At 45.8% G+C, this 20,422-nt stretch overlaps 1 protein-coding gene and 1 long non-coding RNA gene across 5 annotated transcripts in view; one reads left to right on the top strand and one right to left on the bottom strand.

Moving 5' to 3' along the window:
• TBL1XR1 (TBL1X/Y related 1) overlaps positions 1-20,422 on the top strand; it is a 182,489-nt gene that overhangs the window by 71,028 nt on the left and 91,039 nt on the right. For 3 of the 4 annotated variants that reach the window (XM_081862565.1, XM_081862562.1, XM_081862563.1), the window contains exon 2: positions 15,641-15,705. The gene's annotated coding sequence lies outside the window, so the exon portion shown is untranslated. Of the gene's footprint in view, positions 1-10,424; positions 10,473-15,640; positions 15,706-20,422 lie in introns of those variants that run through there. The other variant, XM_081862564.1, reaches the window with a different exon arrangement.
• Positions 1-20,422, bottom strand: part of LOC309342458 — a 97,946-nt gene that overhangs the window by 1,162 nt on the left and 76,362 nt on the right. The gene's annotated exons all lie outside the window — the stretch shown is intronic.

Here is a 20,422-nt window from a genome sequence, read left to right as displayed (position 1 = left end):
TTAAAGGATTTGTTCTGTTACGGTTTCAACCTCTTTTTTGGGGGGGGGGGGAGTGTTCAGATTTCCTACATAATTATCAGGCCCAGTCGCACCCCAGCCCCTTTCTCACGCATCTTAAATATTAGCTTTGTTCAGCCTTTTTTAAAAATAATAATAATGAATATATAATATACAGCTAGGCACACTCGTAGGAAGTAGGGAATTTTCCCTCATGGTGGTGGTAATAATAATAATAATAATAATAATAATAATAATAATAATAATGTCATCTTAAAGCAACAGAATCATAACATGCGCCGGTGGACAAAACCTGCCTGCTTTCAGAGCTCAAAAGGCAGTGGCAATTGTTGGAGCCTGTCTTTCTCGAGAGACAGTGGAGTGTACCTCTGGGGGTGAAGTCAAGTTGCTGCCTTAGCAGCACTGAAGAGACCTCCTGAAGGAGCGTCTCCACCCCCATCGTTCTACCCGGACACTGAGGTCCAGCACCGAGGGCCTTCTGGCGGTTCCCTCACTGCGAGAAGCCAAATTACAGGGAACCAGGCAGAGGGCCTTCTCGGTAGTGGCACCCGCCCTGTGGAACGCCCTCCCACCAGATGTCAAAGAGAACAACAACTACCAGACTTTTAGAAGACATCTGAAGGCAGCCCTGTTTAGGGATGCTTTTAATGTTTGATGTATCATAGTATTTTAATATTCTTTTGGAAAGCCGCCCAGAGTGGCTGGGGAGGCCCAGCCAGATGGGCGGGGTATAAATAATAAATTATTATTATTACTCCTGTTATGTACTGATGTTGGCTATTTGCAGTTTAGTAGCACTGTAGAAAGCTTGCTGGGGAGACCATGCATTAAAAAGAGACTAAAAAATAACTTTAACAAGGTTTTAATAACAAAAACAAAAACTCCTTTTACACTAAAGATAACAACAACAAACATGACCCACCCATCCCCCAGGGCAATGGGAGAGCTAGGTGCTGCTCCTTATATACAGTGGTGCCCCGCAAGACGAACGCCTCGCAAGACGGAAAACCCGCTAGACGAAAGGGTTTTCCGTTTTGGAGGCGCTTCGCTAAACGAATTTCTCTATGGGGTTGCTTCGCAAGACGAAAAAATCTTGCGAGCTCCTGCGGGTTTTTTTTCGCTTTTTTTGCCCTTTTCCTAAGCCGCTAAGCCGCTTATTAGCTGTTCCGCTGATAAGCCGCTTCTCAGCTGATCGCTAAAAGCCGCTAGACCGCTAATAGCGCTAATCCGCTAAGCTGTCAATGGGCTTGCTTCGCAAGACGAAAAAAACCTCTATACGAAGAGAATCGCGGAACGGATTAATTTCGTCTTGCGAGGCACCACTGTACTATACCCAACTGCTGACACAGCTTGATTAACACAACTCAGCAGCACCTGCTATGTTTCACAGCTGTAAGACTGGGTCTCGTTATTTGCCCTGGCCCTTAAAGACATACACAACTTGTGAAACAATAATGAACCTTCACATTTTAAAGTGACCATTCAACAGTTCTCACCCTGGGCCAGCAGGGGGATACTGTAGATAGTTTTCACTCAGGTCCACATAGGCAAATAAGGAATTGAAAGTGACGCTCAGTGATTGGATAGTTACAAAAAGTTGTAACTGTTGCTTTGTAGTTGAGCTCTATATAATCGCTGTGTTGTCTGATACGTTCATCCACAACTTAACACTTCCCTAGGGTGCAAGCTTGGGTATTGTCTGTGGGGGTCCTGGGCTGCCCAGACAACAAGACACATACACACACACCCGGCCTCGCTGATGTGGTCCAGAGGAAAGCAGAGCAACACATTTGTCACCAGCTGGGCTATAGGAGTTGCAGGAAGGAGGCGTACAAGGTACCATCCAACCATCTTGGGGACTCCACTCCAGATTTGTGTCAGGTTTAGCCTTATCTTCTCCTGAAGGTATCCCACAAGGCAGTGGAGATTTAGGATCAGAGTGTTCCTTCTTCTAGATCGTGGGTAGGCAAACTAAGGCCCGGTGTCTGGATCCGGCCCAATCGCCTTCTAAATCTGGCCAGCGGACAGTCCGGAATCAGCGTGTTTTTTACATGAGTAGAATGTGTCCTTTTATTTAAAATGCATCTCCCCCTGTGGATCACTCACATGTTGCTGACGGTCTTGGTGAACCACTGAAATCATTTCCCTGCCTGCCTCTTACAGTGGTTGCAGTGTGCTGTGCTGGGTGCTGTATGGTTTTAAAATGTGCTTTTCTTGCTGCATTTATATATTGCATGTCATTTTATCGCATTAAATTTGAATGCCGTAGAGTTCGCCCAAGAAAATGTAATAGAAGAAATGGAAGCAGAGATAAAAATACAATTGAAAACCTATCTGAATATGTAATGTGGACATGTTGTGGACCACGTGAATGACACTGGTGGTCCACAGATCAGTTTGGGAATCTCTGCGATAAAGAATAAAGAGAAATGGGTATTTTGGGGGTGTATGTGTTTGTGTGTGTCTAGGTAGATAGGTACGTAGGCAGATAGATAGATTCACAATTTCCACCCGTTGCATTAATGTTAAATATGTTCCAAATACTTAGCTTATTTGAAATGTTTTATAGTATACCTTGCGCTCCTGTTGCAAACCCAGGTCTTTAGACAGCTCACAACAGAGCTGAAAACCAAGCAAATAAGCCAAGACAGTGCGAGAATCAGGATTATCAAATCAACAGAGAAGGGCCAAACACATTTGAAACGGAGATTGTTGCAAAGGCTGCTTTAATGCCAATAAACAGGGAGAATGTTGGAGTTTTAATTGGCTTGTACCCCAAATGGATAGCAGGGACACAGCACTGTCTGCTCACCTGGGGGAGTAGCTCCGAAAGCACGGCACACACCGGATCATATTTTAGGAGTGCGGTGTGTGGCAAAATGTTCCTTTATGCCAAGGAAATGCATAATGCACTTTCTGAACTCTTTGGGGAGAAACGGCATGTTTTGAGGTGAATTCAGAGTGTCGTCTTCCTTGGTGAGCACTCGTAGCCGAGTAAGATTGTCTTCCATAAACACGGTTTTAACAATGAGTTGGTAAGTGACTGTGGAGGCCAATTCTGGATCCACGCATCCTTCCACAGTGGGGACATTGGTTTTCCGGGCGGGAGCTGTTCACGGTGTGGATTTGCCAAGTGTGCCTTCCTCTTAGCACATTCCTCCCTTGCGTCCAGAGTTCAAGTGTCTTCAAAGCCCATGGCACCTTTGGTAAAAGCTGTTCTCCAACTGGAGCAGTCGCAGGCCAGTGTTTCCCCGTTGTCGGTCTTTATACTACATATTTAAAGATTTGCCTTGAGACAGTCTTTAAACCTCTTTTGTTGAACACCAGCATTACACTTTCCATTTTTAAGTTCGGAATAGAGTAGTTGCTTTGGAAGACGATTATCAGGCATCCGCACAACATGACCAGTCCAACGAAGTTGATGTTGAAGAATTATTGCTTCAACACTGGTGATCTTTGCTTCTTCCAGTACACTGATATTAGTTTGCCTGTCTTCCCAAGTGATGTGTAAATTTTTTTTGGAGACAGTGTTGATGGAATCTTTTGAGGAGTTGGAGATGGCGTTTATAAGTGGTCCGTGTTTCACAAGCAAACAGTAAAGTTGGTAGTACAATAGCTTTGTAAACAAGCATTTTGGTTCCCCTGCGAATGTCCCAGCCCTCTGCACTTCAGTCGGGAGACAGCCGCACTCGCAGAGCTCAGGCGATACTGGATTTCGGCATTAATGTTGGCTCTTGTGGAAATATATTTGTGGAAGGTGTCGTATTGCAAGCTGGCTCAACTGTAAGCAGGCATATTTGCTTTGTTTCCTCTGGTCTGCTTGTTTGCAGAAACCGATTTCCACTGATGCTCTGCCATACAGTGGTGCCTCGCAAGACGAAAAGAATCCGTTCCGCGATTCTCTTCATCTAGAGCGGTTTTTTCGTCTTGCGAAGCAAGCCCATTGACGGCTTAGCGGCTTAGCGCTATTAGCGGCTTATCGGCTTTTAGCGGTTTATCGGCTTAGCGGATCAGCTGATAAGCGGCTTAGCAGCTTAGAAAAAGGCGGGGGGGGGAACCCCGCAGGAACTCGCAAGACATTTTCGTCTTGCGAAGCAAGCCCATAGGGAAATTCGTTTTGCGAAGCGCCTCCAAAACGGAAAGCCCTATTGTCTAGTGGGTTTTCCGTCTTGCGAGGCATTCGTCTTGCGGAGCACCACTGTATTGGATAGCATCCTTTAGAGCAGTAGAGGTGATATATATTGGGGTATGGAAACTAGACTTCGTAGGCCCAGGAGGAAAGGCAGGAACTTTTGGCTTCTTGAAATGGGCACGTGTTGGAAAGATGGCCTTGGGATTCCTGCTGGGGCAATACTGGGAGGGCGCTGAAGTGGTTTCTCCCCAACTAAGCCTGGTTGTCTTGTCTTTAGTGGTGCATCACAGGACTGTAAGTCTCCTGTTGGCTCAAACACGCCGGTGTGCGTTGGGTTGTGACCTAGGCCATGTTCATACTGTTGAACATGGCTGGCAGTCCTGTGTGCATGTCCGTGGGAGTAACGCTCCATTGACTGAAGTGAGTGGTATTCCTGAGTAAACACGCACAGTAATAAATGCCATCAATCAGCTAATCAGTACCAATGTATAAGATGTATTATAAATGGTGCATTGCATGTTAACACAGTAAGTAAAAAATTGATTATTATTTTCTGTCCAATTTATATTCCACCCTTTCTTCTGAAAGGTAGGGGTGAACTTTGGAAATACGGCATAGTGAGCGAGGACAAAATTTGGCGCCCTCCCTGAATACTTAGTTTCACAATAATTCATTTTGGTACAGTTGCTTTTTAATGGGTTTTCTCTTTAGATATAAGATTATCTATCTACCTCTATTCCCTATCTATCTGTCTATCTCTCTATCTATCTCTCTTATCATCTATATCTGTCTATCGATATCTATCTATCTATCTATCTATCTATCTATCTATCTATCTATCTATCTAATCTCCCTCTTGGCTTAGCACCCTGCACGAGGGAACCACCCGCACCACCCTAAATCTGGCACAGGTGAAGAAGTCTGGGTTTCCATCTGAAAATAAGTATTAAATATATTGAATTCCAACAAACCCACACAACTGTTCATCCTCCTCTCTCTCATTCACACACACACACACACACACACACACACACACACACCACCCCCACTTCACAGGAAAATTCTTTCCCTCCATGGTTTTAAAATTTTAGGAAAAATTTCCCACTCTCACCAGCCCAAAGTTTGCAGAGTTTGTTGACATAATAGGTTTCTTTGGGTAGCTGAAATAGGAAGAGGAAATTGCCCTAGGGTGCCTGAGTTTTTTGTGTTTTTTGGGACTCCGCAGTCCCCAGTGACACCCATCTTGTCTCTGTTCCCCACCCTGCAACCTGCCAGCTTGAAAACATTCCTCTGCAAATCCCTGGTCTGCGGCTGTTACAGCGAGAAAAGTTAAGAACAGTTGCACTTGCCAGCTCCCCAAAATAGAGATTTTAAATAGCTGCGTACAAAAAAATGCTGTCAGCCAGAATGTCTGGGATTTGACAAATTTTTAGATGTGTGTGCATGCATATATTTAAAATGCCATGGTATGTGCTGGAACGCTCCTGTAAATAGCACAATTCAATGTCGTAAGGAAGTGTTACGACTAAAATTGACTCTCTCCATAACACCCATTCTGACTGAATGCTCAGGAGGAGTTGGTGGGTGCCGAAGGAGTCAGCAATTATAAATAGTAAACCAGCCCAGGTTGGTTGAAGGGAACTTGTCGAGCTTGGATGAGAAACTCGCCAGTTCCAAGTGCTGCAGTCCCCGTGTGTGCACTTTTTAGTAAAATCTGTGCTCATGAAATTCTGGCTGTGCATGTACCCCTCCAGTCCTGTGTGCGCATGCTGGATTGAGAGCACACTTATCTGTGCTTGAAAATCTAACTTGGTTTCCCTGCTTGTGATTGCTTATCAGCCCTCTTAACATTTCTCAATCACGTCTGACTGTGGTTACACAGGGAGTAGCTTGCTATCACTTAGACCAGGGTTTCCCAAACTTGGGTCTGTAGCTGTTTTTGTTTTTGTTTTGGACTACAATTCCCATCAGCTCCACCTGGTATGCAGGCTGAGACCCTACCTGCCAGCAGACTGTCTTGCCAGAGTGGTGCATGGTCTAGTTATCTCTCACTTGGGCTACTGCAATGCGCTCTACATGGGGCTACCTTTGAAGGTAACCCGGAAACTACAACTAATCCAGAATGTGGCAGCTAGACTGGTGACTGGGAGAGGCCACCGAGACCACATAACACTGGTCTTGAAAGACCTATATTGGCTCCCAGTATGTTTCCGAGCACAATTCAAAGTGTTGGCTTACCTTTAAAGCCCTAAACGGCATCAGTTCAGTATACCTGAAGGAGCGTCTCCAACCCCATCATTCTGCCCGGACACTGAGATCCAGTGCCGAGGGCCTTCTGGCAGTTCCCTCGTTGCAAGAAGTGAGGTTGCAGGGAACCAGGCAGAGGGCCTTCTCGGTAGTGGCACCCACCATGTGGAACCCCCTCCCGCCAGAGGTCAAAGAGAAAAACAACAACCAGACTTTTAGAAGACACCTGAAGGCAGCCCTGTTTAGGGAAGCTTTTAATGTTTAATAGACTATTGTATTTTAATATTTTGTTGGAAGCCGCCCAGAGTGGCTGGGAAAACCCAGCCAGATGGGCAGAGTATAAATAATAAATTTTGCCCTCCAACTTTAAATGAAGATATTATTGTTATTTATTATTATTGCTATTATTAGTATTGATAGCAGCATGCTCATACCTCCCCATTTTGGCTTCATTTCTTTTGGCACTTAGCCCCCTGAGTTTGCTGTTAGTTGGAATTATTTCTATTTAAGTTTATATACATGTGGCACTCAAGGTGGCTGAAAGGGTCAATAGGCCCACTCAGCTGCTACTGAGTTCAAATCATGTATCACGTCTGGGCAATGCATAGGGTGCATATTGCAGTTGTGTCCTTATGTACAGTGGTACCTCCACCTGTGAACTGGATCCATTCCAGAGCTCTGGTCGCATCCTGAGGAATTCACAACCAGAGGTGCTGTTTCTCTGCATGCACGCAGCACGGTTTAGCACTTCTGCGCATGCATGTGGCACGTAGAGGACTTCTGCGCATGCGCGTGTGGTGAAACCCAGAAAAATACTTCTGGGTTTGCCACGTATGTATCCCGAAGGAGACATAACCAGAGGTGAACGCAAGTAGAGGTACCACTGTATATACTTTTGCAGTGGTTATTGGTTACTCAGCTTGAACTAGAAATGGTTGTAAAAAATAATAGGGGGAAAAATGGAATATGATCTGCTAGGACTTTGGTTTGAGTATTCCCTGTTCTGGCTTTCGGTGCCTTTTGTTTTGCTTTTGAAAGGTTTTTCCCCTTCAATTCAGTTGCTGGCAAACTTTAGCCGACTTGCCAATCTTGGTGTAGCCTGTCTGGCTGTTCAAATGGTATAAGGAGCCTCTTGACAAGTGCCAAAAGGCTAGAATTCTTTGGTTCAAAGTTTGTACGGTTACTATTTGATGGCTCAAATGACTCAGGATTGCAGTATCTCCCCATGTGAACCAATCTGGACCCTCTCTGCAATCATAATCTGAGGCCCTTCTTTGTGTGCCTCCTCCGTAAGAGGGCCTTTTCTGCAGCGGCTCCCTGTTTGTGGAATGCTCTTCCTGGAGAGGGTTGCCTGGTGCCTTCATTATGTATCATTAGGCTCCAGACGAAAACATTTCTCTATAACCAGGCCTTTGGTTATGTCCATTCTGTGGCCTTTAAAATGTGTTTGTGGGAAGTGGGGTTATTTTGTTTGATGTGTTTTGTGTTCTCATTTTTTATTCTTACGTTATGAGCTGCCCTGTGATCTCTGGATGAAGGGTGGTCTACAAATTTTAATAATAACAAGTTGGAAAAAAATACGAATCTGAGACGGCATCTAATCAGCTCCAGCCTACATTTGACACACTGCAAGTGTGAAAACTTGAAGACTTTCTTCCAACCTCTTCCAATTAAGTGTGGAGCAGGAAGGAGGAGATGCAATATTTCAAAGCTGGCAATTATGTCTATCCCTGTCCACTCACGTGTAGATCTTAGTGATGTGCTGAACCTTTCCCCTGTCTTTTTCAGTGATAAAGGAAGAGGGGTTGTTGTTGTTTAGTCATTTAGTCGTGTCCGACTCTTCATGACCCCATGGACCAGAGCACGCCAGGCACTCCTGGCTTCCACTACCTCCAGCAGTTTGGTCAAACTTATGCTGGTAGCTTCGAGAACACTGTCCAACCATCTTGTCCTCTGTCGTCCCCTTCTCCTTGTGCCCTCCATCTTTCCCAACATCAGGGTCTTTTCCAGGGAGTCTTCTCTTCTCATGAGGTGGCCAAAGTATTAGAGCCTCAGCTTCAGGATCTGTCCTTCCAGTGAGCGCTCAGGGCTGATTTCCTTCAGAATGGATAGGTTTGATCTTCTTGCAGTCCATGGGACTCTCAAGAGTCTCCTCCAGCACCATAATTCAAAAGCATCAATTCTTTTGCGATCAGCCTTCTTTATGGTCCAGCTCTCACTTCCATACATCACTACTGGGAAAACCATAGCTTTTACTATACGGATCTTTGTTGGCAAGGTGATGTCTCTACTTTTTAAGATGCTGTCTAGGTTTGCCATTGCTTTTCTCCCAAGAAGCAGGCTTCTTTTAATTTCGTGGCTGCTGTCACCATCAAGGAGAGGGGTAGCAGGAGCAAATGTAAGTTGCCTGCAAAAAAGGCAGGGGGAAGAGAAATTGTCAGAATTCCTGCTGAGGGAGCAAGGCTGTTGCAACTTGCTAAATGTATAAGGTGGCAGAGTGGTCTTTTCTGCATTTTTTGAAAAAAAAACTCCTTCTGCCCACATGCACCGCAGAGCAGGCTCTTCTCAGAAAGGAAACATGCTGGTGGCAAGCAACAATTCACAAGAATGCAAGGACCCTGTATGCTCCTCCTGAAGATACCAACACAATGTGTATATGCCAACTGTAGACTTGCTATTTTGTGGAGCAAATTGTGCCTGTTGCCAGCTTGACGTTCCTCACCTACCCAGATGTTTGTGGTGTCAACATGTTGCAGGGTGAGCGTTTGGCATGCTGAAAATAAGAGCAGATGTACCGTTCGATTTAGGGAGTAAAGGGATTAAAAAATTTCATTGCAAAAAAAATTCATTGCCAAAAAACCAGGGGGTAGGAAGAAACATGCTTTCCTCATGGGGTTCTTTGTGTTAAAAAGGCCATTTGTCAGCTGCTGATGTTGCTTGCATCTGATTCTTCTTTACTTCTTGGGCTAGATTTTGCTGCTGGACTTGTTAGCGTTCCTTTATTGCTTAAATCTGTTGCCTTACTGCGTTTATTTTTCAACATCTGCACACAACTCTTGACACTTCCCCTTTTTGCCGAATAGCAGGACATAAACCTTTTATATTAAAACACAGTACCAAAAGAAACTGTTTGTTCTCTATTTCCGAAACTTAAGTGACTGATTAAGAAGTGCTTGGAAATGATGTACAAGCAGTAAACGAAACTGCAAGAACTACATACAGTGCTACCTCGGGTTACATACGCTTCAGGTTACAGACTCCTCTAACCCAGAAATAGTACCTCGGGTTAAGAACTTTGCTTCAGGATGAGAAGAGAAACAGCGCGGTGGTGGCGCAGTGGCAGCGGGAGGCCCCATTAGCTAAAGTGGTGCTTCAGGTTAAGAACAGTTTCAGGTTAAGAACGGACCTCCGGAATGAATTAAGTACTTAACCCGAGATACCACTGTAATGAGAAGCTGCCTTAGGCCCGGTCAAGACTATGGGCTCGTCTAGGTCACTATTGTCTTTTTAGGATGGCTGTAGCTCTCCACGTTCTGTGGCATCACCTCTGTCCAGACTTTTGAAACTGGAGGTGCCAAGGATCGAACTCTGGGCCCCCCGCAATATAAAACACAAGTACAATCACTTTGCTGTCGTCCTTCTCCGAAGGTGGTGGCAACCATAGCAGATTTAAACAGGGCACGTCGTTCCACCCTTAAAAGAAAAGTTATCTATTTGTAAGATTTCTTACCCTCTTAGGTGGGTTGTAGGAATACAGTGTTAGATTTTAGAGTCTTTTAAAAGTGGGAGGGGACGGTTGGTATGATTTTTTTAAAAAAATGTTTTTATTATGTATAATGCTATGTAAACTATGTTTTTAACGTCGCGCACCACCCTGCAATCTTTGGATAAAAGGTGGTGTAGAAATGGAACGAAAATAATAAAGTCACGGTTAAAAACTTGAGCTTATTGTTTTTGGCGAAGGAGGTGTCTCGCCATTGGACAAGGTAGATGTTCATCCATGGATGTTGGAAATTTATGGAATATTTTGTGGTGAGCTACTGGATGCAGTAATTGGTGCCCCCCTACAATTAAGGTAGTCTTTTAAAAAAAAAATTAAAGCGTGATTCATTAATATGCAGCGGATTACAAATAGTTGCATTTTTAGTTTTCAAGTTCCGATTGCCTCGGGGAAATCACAGACATTAATTTGCAGTCGTAAAGATTAAACAGGTAAAGTCAGCGAGTAATGCTAATGTGTAGCGTAATTTCTTATTGCCTGCCTGCCTTTTGTGTATTGCTTTCGCTGTTCTCGGAAGATTCAGCACCAATGGTTGCATTCTGTAATAAACCAGCGTCAAACGTACGAATTGGATGGGGGAGGAAGACAATAACAAAAGGAGGGGCTAAAGCAGGGGTCAGCAAACTTTTTCAGCAGGGGGCTGGTCCACTGTCCCTCAGACCTTGTGGTGGGCTGGAGTATATTTTGGAAAAAATAAATAAATGAACGAATTCCTATGCCCCACAAATAACCCAGAGAGGCATTTTAAATAAAAAGACACATTCTACTCATGTAAAAACACGCTGATTCCCGACCGTCCTTGGGCCGGATTGAGAAGGCGATTGGGCCCGATCTGGCTCCTGGGCCTTAGTTTGCCTACCCATGGGCTAAGATATAAAGAAAGCACAATCCAAATGGCAGCAATCAGAGTTCCAGATTTCTGTGTAGAACCGTTTGAGTCAAAAGAGTTTGACTCTCCAGCGTTGCGCTATAGGAAACGGATGGGGTGGGGGTCCAAAGAATCTAGCCCAGCAACAGCAGATTAAGGTTGCAATGCTAACTCTTATTTACCCAGGAGCAAACCATGCTGGATTCAATGGACTGACTTCTGAGTAAGCCACAGTAAGGTTTTCATCCCAAGGGAGCGATCTTAGGCATGCGAAGCCAGCATAAGTTCCGCTGTCTTAAGTTAAGCCAAGTGGGACGTGGGTGGCGCTGTGGTTTAAACCACTGAGCCTAGGGCTTGCCGATCGGAAAGTTAGCGGTTCGAATCCCCGCAACAGGGTGAGCTCCCGTTGCTGGGTCCCAGCTCCTGCCAACCTAGCAGTTTGAGAGCACGTCAAAGTGCAAGTAGATAAATAGGTACCACTCCAGTGGGAAGGTAAACGGCGTTTCTGTGCACTGCTCTGGTTCACCAGAAGCGGCTTAGTCATGCTGGCCACATGACCCGGAAAAACTGTCCGCAGACAAACGTCGGCTCCTCGGCCGGTAAAGCGAGATGAGTGCCGCAACCCCAGAGTCGTTCGCGACTGGACTTAACTGTCAGGGGGTCCTTTACCTTTACCTTTTTTAAGTTAAGCCAGCGTAAAGTGTGCCAGATCCAAACTCTGTTCAGGACTGGGGCAATTGCTGGCCAGGCCAGTCTAACCCTGGCAAAAGGGAAAGCAATTTCCTTGGTGGGTCTTTCACTGCAGGCTTTTACTGCCACCCCCCACCTTACTTAACCCATGATTGCAGGGCAGAAGGATATGTTGATGGCAAGAAATGTAGGATGTTGAAGGCTACCTGCAGTAGGTGACTACAGTTTGTTCACTGGGAGGTCACCTTCCCATCCCGGCCCGTCTCCATTTGCAAAAGTGTGAATGTTCCAAAAGTGTGAATGCAATTCTGGGCTGCATCAATAGGAGTATAGCATCTAGATCAAGGGAAGTAATAGTGCCACTGTATTCTGCTCTGGTCAGACCTCACCTGGAGTATTGTGTCCAGTTCTGGGCACCACAGTTCAAGAAGGACACTGACAAACTGGAACGTGTCCAGAGGAGGGCAACCAAAATGGTCAAAGGCCTGGAAATGATGCCTTATGAGGAACGGCTAAGGGAGCTGGGCATGTTTAGCCTGGAGAAGAGGAGGTTAAGGGGTGATATGATAGCCATGTTCAAATATATAAAAGGATGTCACATAGAGGAGGGAGAAAGGTTGTTTTCTGCTGCTCCAGAGAAGCAGACACGGAGCAATGGTTCCAAACTACAAGAAAGAAGATTCCACCTAAACATTAGGAAGAACTTCCTGACAGTAAGAGCTCTTTGACAGTGGAATTTGCTGCCAAGGAGTGTGGTGGAGTCTCCTTCTTTGGAGGTCTTTAAGCAGCGGCTTGACAACCATATGTCAGGAGTGCTCTGATGGTGTTTCCTGCTTGGCAGGGGGTTGGACTTGATGGCCCTTGTGGTCTCTTCCAACTCTATGATTCTATGATTCTATGATTCACTTCACACCAGGGTCATGCTCTTGAGGCCCATGTGTGCGAGGAATTTTGCTTTGAGCTTGGAGAAAGTCCTGGGAAGGTTGGCTTCCGCAACAGCGTGAACCTGCAGAGCAAGGACGAGGGACCTTGTGGCGCTACAGATGTTGATGCTGGCGGTTGCTATATTTATATTTGCTGCCCTTTCTCTCGTGGAGCACAAGGCAGCGCACATAATTCATGTACTGCGTTGACACATAATGCAAGAATGATAATTAAATGCTGTCCGTTATAACAGCTAAGCTAACAGCAAAAGCCAGCAGTGACTCCCTAGGCTAGTAAGGCCCTTCAGTCTACAGCAGGGTTTTGTGGGAATTGTAGTCCCAAAATAGCTGGAGACCCAAGTTTGGGAAACACTGGTCTACATGATGCACAGAAATTCTGGGGGGAATAGGCATGTCTTTAATTGCCACCTAGCTGGGGGGGAAAAACCACCTATTGTTGGGCTTTTACATCCAAAACGACTGATAGGGATGATGGGAGTTGTAGTTCCGCAACCCCTGTCCCTGCTCTAAAGTGTCCCCTCCCAGTCCTTGGGGGTTCTAGGAATTGTTTGTATATACCCACCGTGCTACCCCCTCCCTCCTGCCATTCTTTTTTCTTTTCTTTCCAGTTGTAGGGAGGGGTAGAGATCTCCGTGCTCGTGGTTCCAAACATCTGGGTTACATTTATGCTGGTTTTGAATGTAGGTCAGTCTTCATGTGTCGCAAAGCCTTGAATGCACAGCAAGAAAAATTAGAGGGAGCCTCTTGACTTGCCTCCTTGGCCTGTTCTATGGTGGGAAACAGTCGCTTGGGATTGGAAGCAGGAAGTTTTGTTTTGGTCTGCTCTCGGCACACCTGCGTCGCTGCGGGTCATGGGTGGGCGTGAACAACCTGTATCTTCCTCCATCCCCATGATGGCTTCCATAAATGCTTCATTGCAACTTAACATTGCTGCTTAGGGCCAGGTTCCCAAGGCCCAAGGCGCCCCGTTCAGGGTGCATAGCAGCCTGAAGGACATAAGAACATTGGGAGACCCCTGGGAAGTGTGCACATTTTATGTGGCAGGGGTGTGACCGTTCAGCTGTTGCTGGACTCCCACATCCCAGGAGCCCCATCCATGATAACCGATCCAGAGGGCCAGTGATTCACCCATTCCTACTTTCTGGTTTCCCTAGGCCCCAATCCTGCCTCGTTACCTCCCCACCCACTTCTGATTTTGTGCTGATGGGAGTCACTGGGGTGATATGTAGCCTTTACCTATGTTTTAGGCCACCCATTGGAATTAATGGGCACATTCATTATTTTCAGTGGGTCTACTATGAATATGGGGACGCGGGTGCGCTGTGGGTTAAACCACAGAGCCTAGGACTTGCCGATCAGAAGGTCGGCAATTTGAATCTCTGCGACGGGGTGAGCTCCCGTTGCTCAGTCCCTGCTCCTGCCAACCTAGCAGTTCGAAAGCATGCCAGTGCAAGTAGGTAAATAGGTACCACTCTGGCAGGAAGGTAAATGGCATTTCCGTGTGCTGCTCTGGTTCGCCAGAAGCGGCTTAGTCATGCTGGCCACATGACCCAGAAGCTGTACGCTGGCTCCCTCGGCCAATAAATGAGTGCCACAACCCCAGAGTTGGTCGTGGCTGGACCTAATGGTCAGGGGTCCCTTTACCTTTACTTTACTATGAATGTGGCTAATGTTGGATAATACACAGGGTTTGAGTCTCTTTGTTGTTCCCTTTCCACTCAAACAGAGAAAACATGTAAAATAGAAAATAGCTTATTTTGCAAAATGAGGGGGAAATAAGCCCATTTGCCTTGATTGGCTTAACTAATTTAACTGTTTAGGGAAGTTTAAAATGTTTGATGTATTTATCATGTTTTTAATATTTTATTGGGAGCTGCCCAGAGTGGCTGGGGAAGGATTGCTTTCTTTGTATCAAGCACATGTTTACTAAGCCAACACCCTCTATATTAAATAGTCCTTGCATTTAATGCCTGCCCGCGAATTAAGAGTATCAGTGGAAGCCGTGTTCTGAATATCCCCACAGCCCCCTACTCTTCGGAAGTTAGGTAGGAGCCTCTTCTCTCATGTTGTCTCAGTCCTGGAGCACCTTGCCCAACAGTCTCCTGCTTCTAAAATATCTTCTGGACGCCTGCTGAAAGCTGACCTATTCTCTCAAGATTTTGGCGGGATGCAATTGTGCAACTGTCTGGGTTTCCCCCCTATTGCTAACTTTGATACTGATAGCATTGTGGGTTTCCTGCTTTGTTTCATTTTGCGTTTGCTGCATTTTATATTGGTACGTTAAGCCACCTTGGAAACTCTTGGTGTGAAGTCGTAGCTGCAACAAATGCACGCACATAGCAGGGTTGCAGCCTCGCTTGCGGGAAGTTGTTTTTGGGTAGGTTGCATCCTTCCACGTTGTTCATCTTAATGGTGGTCCCCAGGCACTTGCAGCGACTGCATCAAGCAGCAGGGTTGCTGTTACTAAAAGGGGCATTAGATCTGGCATTTGGAGGTGCATTGTGGGGTTTGCGGGTTCTAATTTAGGGACCCGGTGTGGTGGGTGCCCTTTGCAAAGCAGCGCGAGCCAAGCAGTTTCCTGGACCCAGGGCTTTCCAGGACTGGGGGAGGCAGTGTCACTTAGTTGTGACACTGCTAAATATCCCCCCCTTTGTTGTCCTTCCTCCGCCCCATCCCCCAGTGCAGCAGAGTGTGGGCCAAGTATTGCCACTTTGCTCCTTTTTAGCTCCATCTCTGATCTTGCAATGCATCTATTCTAAATGTGCTAACATATATTAATGTAACTTTTGCCTCCTTGGAAACATGTCAACAGCTCGCCCTCTCTACAAATCCAGCGGTGAGAAATTCCAGGCTTTTCCCCTTTAGAAAATCTCCTGAGCAATCCACTGTCATATTATGATGTGTTAACATCCCTTTTTGTTTTTAATTAGTAAACCTTCCCTCCCCCTTTTCTTTTCCAGTACCATCTTCCTGTGACGGGAGGCTCCTAACAGGACACCTTCCACCCATCAATGCACTGCCAATGGTAAGTTCAGGGAAACCCCTGTTGCAAAAGTTTATTGTGTTGTGATGTGGCCTTTACACAAAACCTTCTGCCTGCAGGAGAAGAGGCAAGCAGACTGGCTCCTAGGCTCAGGAATTCTTTTTTCTATAAAAGCACCCAATTATTTTTGCATACGTGGAGGTCTGTTTCTCCATCTGACAGTAACTGCGTCCGTTTTGACAGCTGCATTTGATGATACCTATGCAATTGGTATCACAAAATTCTTCCCTGGCTAAGCTGGAGCATCACTTCTTCTCATAGTGAACTCAGGTGACAACAGAAACATGGTCTTTGAGAAATGGGAGAGGAAGGTATTGGCATACTCTGGGGATTACCTCCCTAATAATAATAATAATAATATCCCCAAAACTTGAGGATGTGTGTACGGCAGGGACATCTTAGCCACAGAATGCTGTTGGTTGGCCAAGAAAACTGGAGGAAGTGAAGAAAGGGGGGAAGAGTGGGAGAAGAAGAATGGAATGAGCATTGTCCCAGTATAACAGTTTCCATACCTTCGCCAGTGTGATAAACTCATAAATGACTTCCTAGGTGGGTCTTCCTATTGCCCATTAGTGCTGAAATGGGCAGAGTTGACTTTTCCTGTCTTGAGTCTAGAGATTCTGGGATCTATGCTTTTGTGCCAACTTTGTATTTACATGAGTTGGCATGAGAAATCGTCAACAATTCGCCACATGTGAATATTGGAATATTGGGTTTTTAAATCACATTTCATAGGATTTTGCTTACATGAGTAAAAAAAGCACTAAACACATATACACAAAGAAAATTACAGAATTGGGGTGTGGGAGAAGGCCAATGTTGGCAAACTGATGGTACTTCCAAACACATGGGAGACCTGATGTTTTTAATCTTTGGATGAGAGTCCCATCAGTTCCGCAGCTTCTGGAGGGACAAGTTTTGGCCTCTCGCGTTTCCCTATTTAATTACTATGAAATGCACTTCTGATTCAGGGAATTACACAGAATTCAAAGTCCTGTCCTATGTACCTAGGCCAGGCTTCCTCAACCTCAGCCCTCCAGATGTTTTTGGCCTACAACTCCCATGATCCCTAGCTAGCAGGACCAGTGGTCAGGGATGATGGGAACTGTAGTCTCAAAACATCTGGAGGGCCGATGATGAGGAAGCCTGGCCTAGGCTCTTGGATGCAAGTCCCATTCAACTCCCATTGCTTAATTTCAGGCCTGTGCCGAAAAACCTAAATGATGAAAAGGTCATCATCGTCATCTGCCCCCCACTTAAGTGTAGCATAAGTCCCGTGCAGATATTCAAACTGTACTCAAGGAGGCTGACCAAGGTTGCCTTGACCCACCATGCCCATTTCTGCCCCACGCACCATTTGTACATTAGTCTTAACATTTGCCCTGCAGCTGCCATGTCTTGACCCCAGCATGGATGGACCTCGTCCGTGTGATCTGTGTTTCCCCTAATGGAGTGTTGGGTGTAGACCCCATTGCACACATAAATTGTGGGATGGCAAGGATGGTGAGTATGTGTGCCCTGGGGAGGTTGGATTCATATGACCCTGAGCCACATGTGCGGTTCTGAACAGCTGCTTAGAGTTCTGCTTTCCATAACACACAGCTACTGTTCAGAAGAGACCTCTGATTTGGGTTCCCCATTGCAGCAAGGCTAATAGTGTGGGTGGCTGAAAAATTCTCATTCTAAGCAGTGTGTCGGTTTGGACACAAGACTGAGAACTTTCCAGTCCTTCCTTGTAGCATTCTTCTGCTCTTTTTAATTTTTTTAATTGTTTGATTTCTCGCCTGTTGCTTTCTCCAGCAGAATACCACCCCTTCCCTATATTACTTCATGCTTGCGTACTGTGACTTAGCCAAGATTGAAATACTGTTCTGCATTATTGCCTCTCTTAAAAAACATGACTCATTGCATATTAAACTACTCCCAACACTTCATTAATTTTTAAAATACTAGGAAGAGGCTGTTTGAAGTCTTACTGTGTTTTCTCCTAATTTTCCCCCTACAGGTTGTGCCAGAAAATAAGTATTTGTAGAGTCTTGTGGGCCTGTTACTCGGTGTAGTGATAACTGATTCATAATTACTGCTTGGAGCAGGAGGAGAGAGAGGCCTTTTCACTTTTTCAGTCTTTCGGCTGAAAGAGCCTGGCTGTGGGGGGAAAAATATAGTGCATAGGGGTTGTGTGTATTTTGCCATTTGCCCTGCATTAGCGTGGAATTCGATGCTGGATGAAAAAGTCACGGTTGCGAGAACGTCCGCCTCTACCTTATTTATTTATTTATTTATTTTAAATGGAAGTTTATTTCTGTTGTGGCTACAAAAGACAGGCTTGCAGAAGGGCTGTGGCTCAGGAGCAACCAGCCGTCTTCTGGCAAATACAGTGGTGCCCCGCAAGACGAACGCCTCGCAAGACGGAAAACCCGCTAGACGAAAGGGTTTTCCGTTTTGGAGGCGCTTCGCAAAACGAATTTCCCTGTGGGCTTGCTTCGCAAGATGAAAATGTCTTGCGAGTTTTTCCGACTCCCCCCTCTTCCCCCCTTTTTCTAAGCCGCTAAGCCGCTTATCAGCTGATCCGATAAGCCGCTAAAAGCCGCTAAGCCGCTAATAGCGCTAATCCGCTAAGCCGTCAATGGGTATGCTTCGCAAGACGAAAATACCGCTAGACGAAGAGAATCGCGGAACGGATTAATTTCGTCTTGCGAGGCACCACTGTAGAGGCTCAACCTCTGGTGCTAGGACTCTGCAATCTCCTGCCCTTTCGGCGAAGCCTTGAGAGAGCCACATCTAATCTGCGTGTAAGACCAGCTTAATTTTATCCCTTTCTTTGTGGTATTTGGGCGATGCCTGAAGCCACGGTGGGCAACCTGTGGACCCCCGGCTTAATCACATGGCGGCCCTCGGCCTAATTTCACAATCTCCTCAAAAATCGGTTCAGACCTATGGCAGGAACAACCTGTCGCCCTGTGTCTGCGCTGGGCGCTCTGTTGCAGAATGACTCCGTAATCCGACCTGTGTAGCACATTCACCGCCCTGGTGGTGTATCTTGTTTGTCTTAACTCCCTCTTTAAGCTCTCTGCGGTACTGCCCATCGCTAGACCTTGTAGTTGCCTGCTCCATAGGTTTAACCACATGCTGTGTGAAGAAAGTCCTTCCTTTTCGCTTCCTTGGACTTTCTAGGAAGTACCATAGTAAATATAGTTGGTTAGCGACAGTTTCCTGAAGTCAATAATCTCCAAATACGTTGGCCTCGAATTTGGAGGGCCAGAGTCACTGCCATCCAGCAGAAAAAATTTTTTTTTCAGGGCTCACTGTAGCTGCCACTTGGGCTCGCCGGCAACTCTGACGATCAGGGTGTTTCTCTTCCTTAATTTGTAGCTTGTATCTTATAAAGTTTGACACAACCTTTCGTTCGGCAGTGCCTGGCAAGGTGCTCAACCTAGCCCAGCCCAGCTTCTTGCAGCCTCGCAATATGAGGGATAAAACAACGTTAAACAATGTTAAAACAACAAGACACAGCACTAGAGGATGCACTAGAAGTTGTTAAAAAGTAAAACGGAAGAGAGGGATAAAAACAAGTACTGAGGGTTGGTTATCCAGTGGTACCTTGGGTTACATACGCTTCAGGTTACAGACCCCGCTAACCCAGAAATATTACCTCAGGTTAAGAACTTTGCTTCAGGATGAGAACAGAAATCGTGCTCCGGTGGCGCGGCAGCAGTGGGGGGCCCCATTAGCTAAAGTGGTGCTTCAGGTTAAGAACAGTTTCAGGTTAAGTATAGACCTCCGGAACAAATTAAGTACTTAACCCGAGGTACCACTGTAAAGCAAAAACTTGCATTGAAATGAGCCTTAGAGCTGAAGACCCTCCTTCCTCCATTACTGCTCTGGCCCTTTCTGGGAAGTTTTTGACACGAAGGGTGGGACGTCTATGTGCTTAATCTCAGAAAGCACTATATTATTTGTGGACGGAACTTTGTTTTTAACAACAACAACAACAACAACAACAACAACAACAACAACAACAACAACAACAACAACTTTATTATTTATACCCTGCACAACAACAACAACAACAACAACAACAACAACAACAACAACAACTTTATTATTTATACCCTGCCCATCTGGCTGGGTTTCCCCAGCCACTCTGGGCAGCTTACAGCATATATAAAAAATTGTATAACAATTTCCCAATACTGGGCTGCCTTCAGATGTATTCTAAAAGTCAGATAGTTGTTTATTTCCTTGACATCTGATGGGAGGGCGTTCCACAGGGCGGTCAACACTACCGAGAAGGCCCTCTGCTTGGTTCCCTTCTTGCAGTGGGGGAACCGCCAGAAGGCTCTCGGAGCTGGACCTCAGTGTCTGGGGTGAACGATGCAGCCCTTGCCATGTGTTTTGGACTGCTTCCCCATCCCATCAGCCCCTGGTAGCTGGTGGGATTGGCCATCCGAAACACCAGGAGGTCACCAGGTTGTTTCAAGCTCCAATACCGTGAGCATCACCACAATCCCCAGGTAGCTCAGTTGGTCGAGCAAGAGACTCTTAATCTCAGGGTCGTGGGTTTGAGCCCTACCTTGGGCAAAAAGATTCCTTCATTGCAGGGGGTTGGACCAGGTGACATCATGGTCCCTTCCAACTCTACGGATCTATGAATTGGTTTTGTGCTTTTGTGGCTTTTCCTATTTCTTGAAAGGAGGAG

The sequence above is a fragment of the Podarcis erhardii genome, assembly GCF_964252035.2.
Source record: "Podarcis erhardii genome assembly, chromosome: 5".
Classification (NCBI taxonomy): domain Eukaryota; kingdom Metazoa; phylum Chordata; class Lepidosauria; order Squamata; family Lacertidae; genus Podarcis; species Podarcis erhardii.
This window is presented reverse-complemented; position numbering and strand designations above follow the sequence as displayed.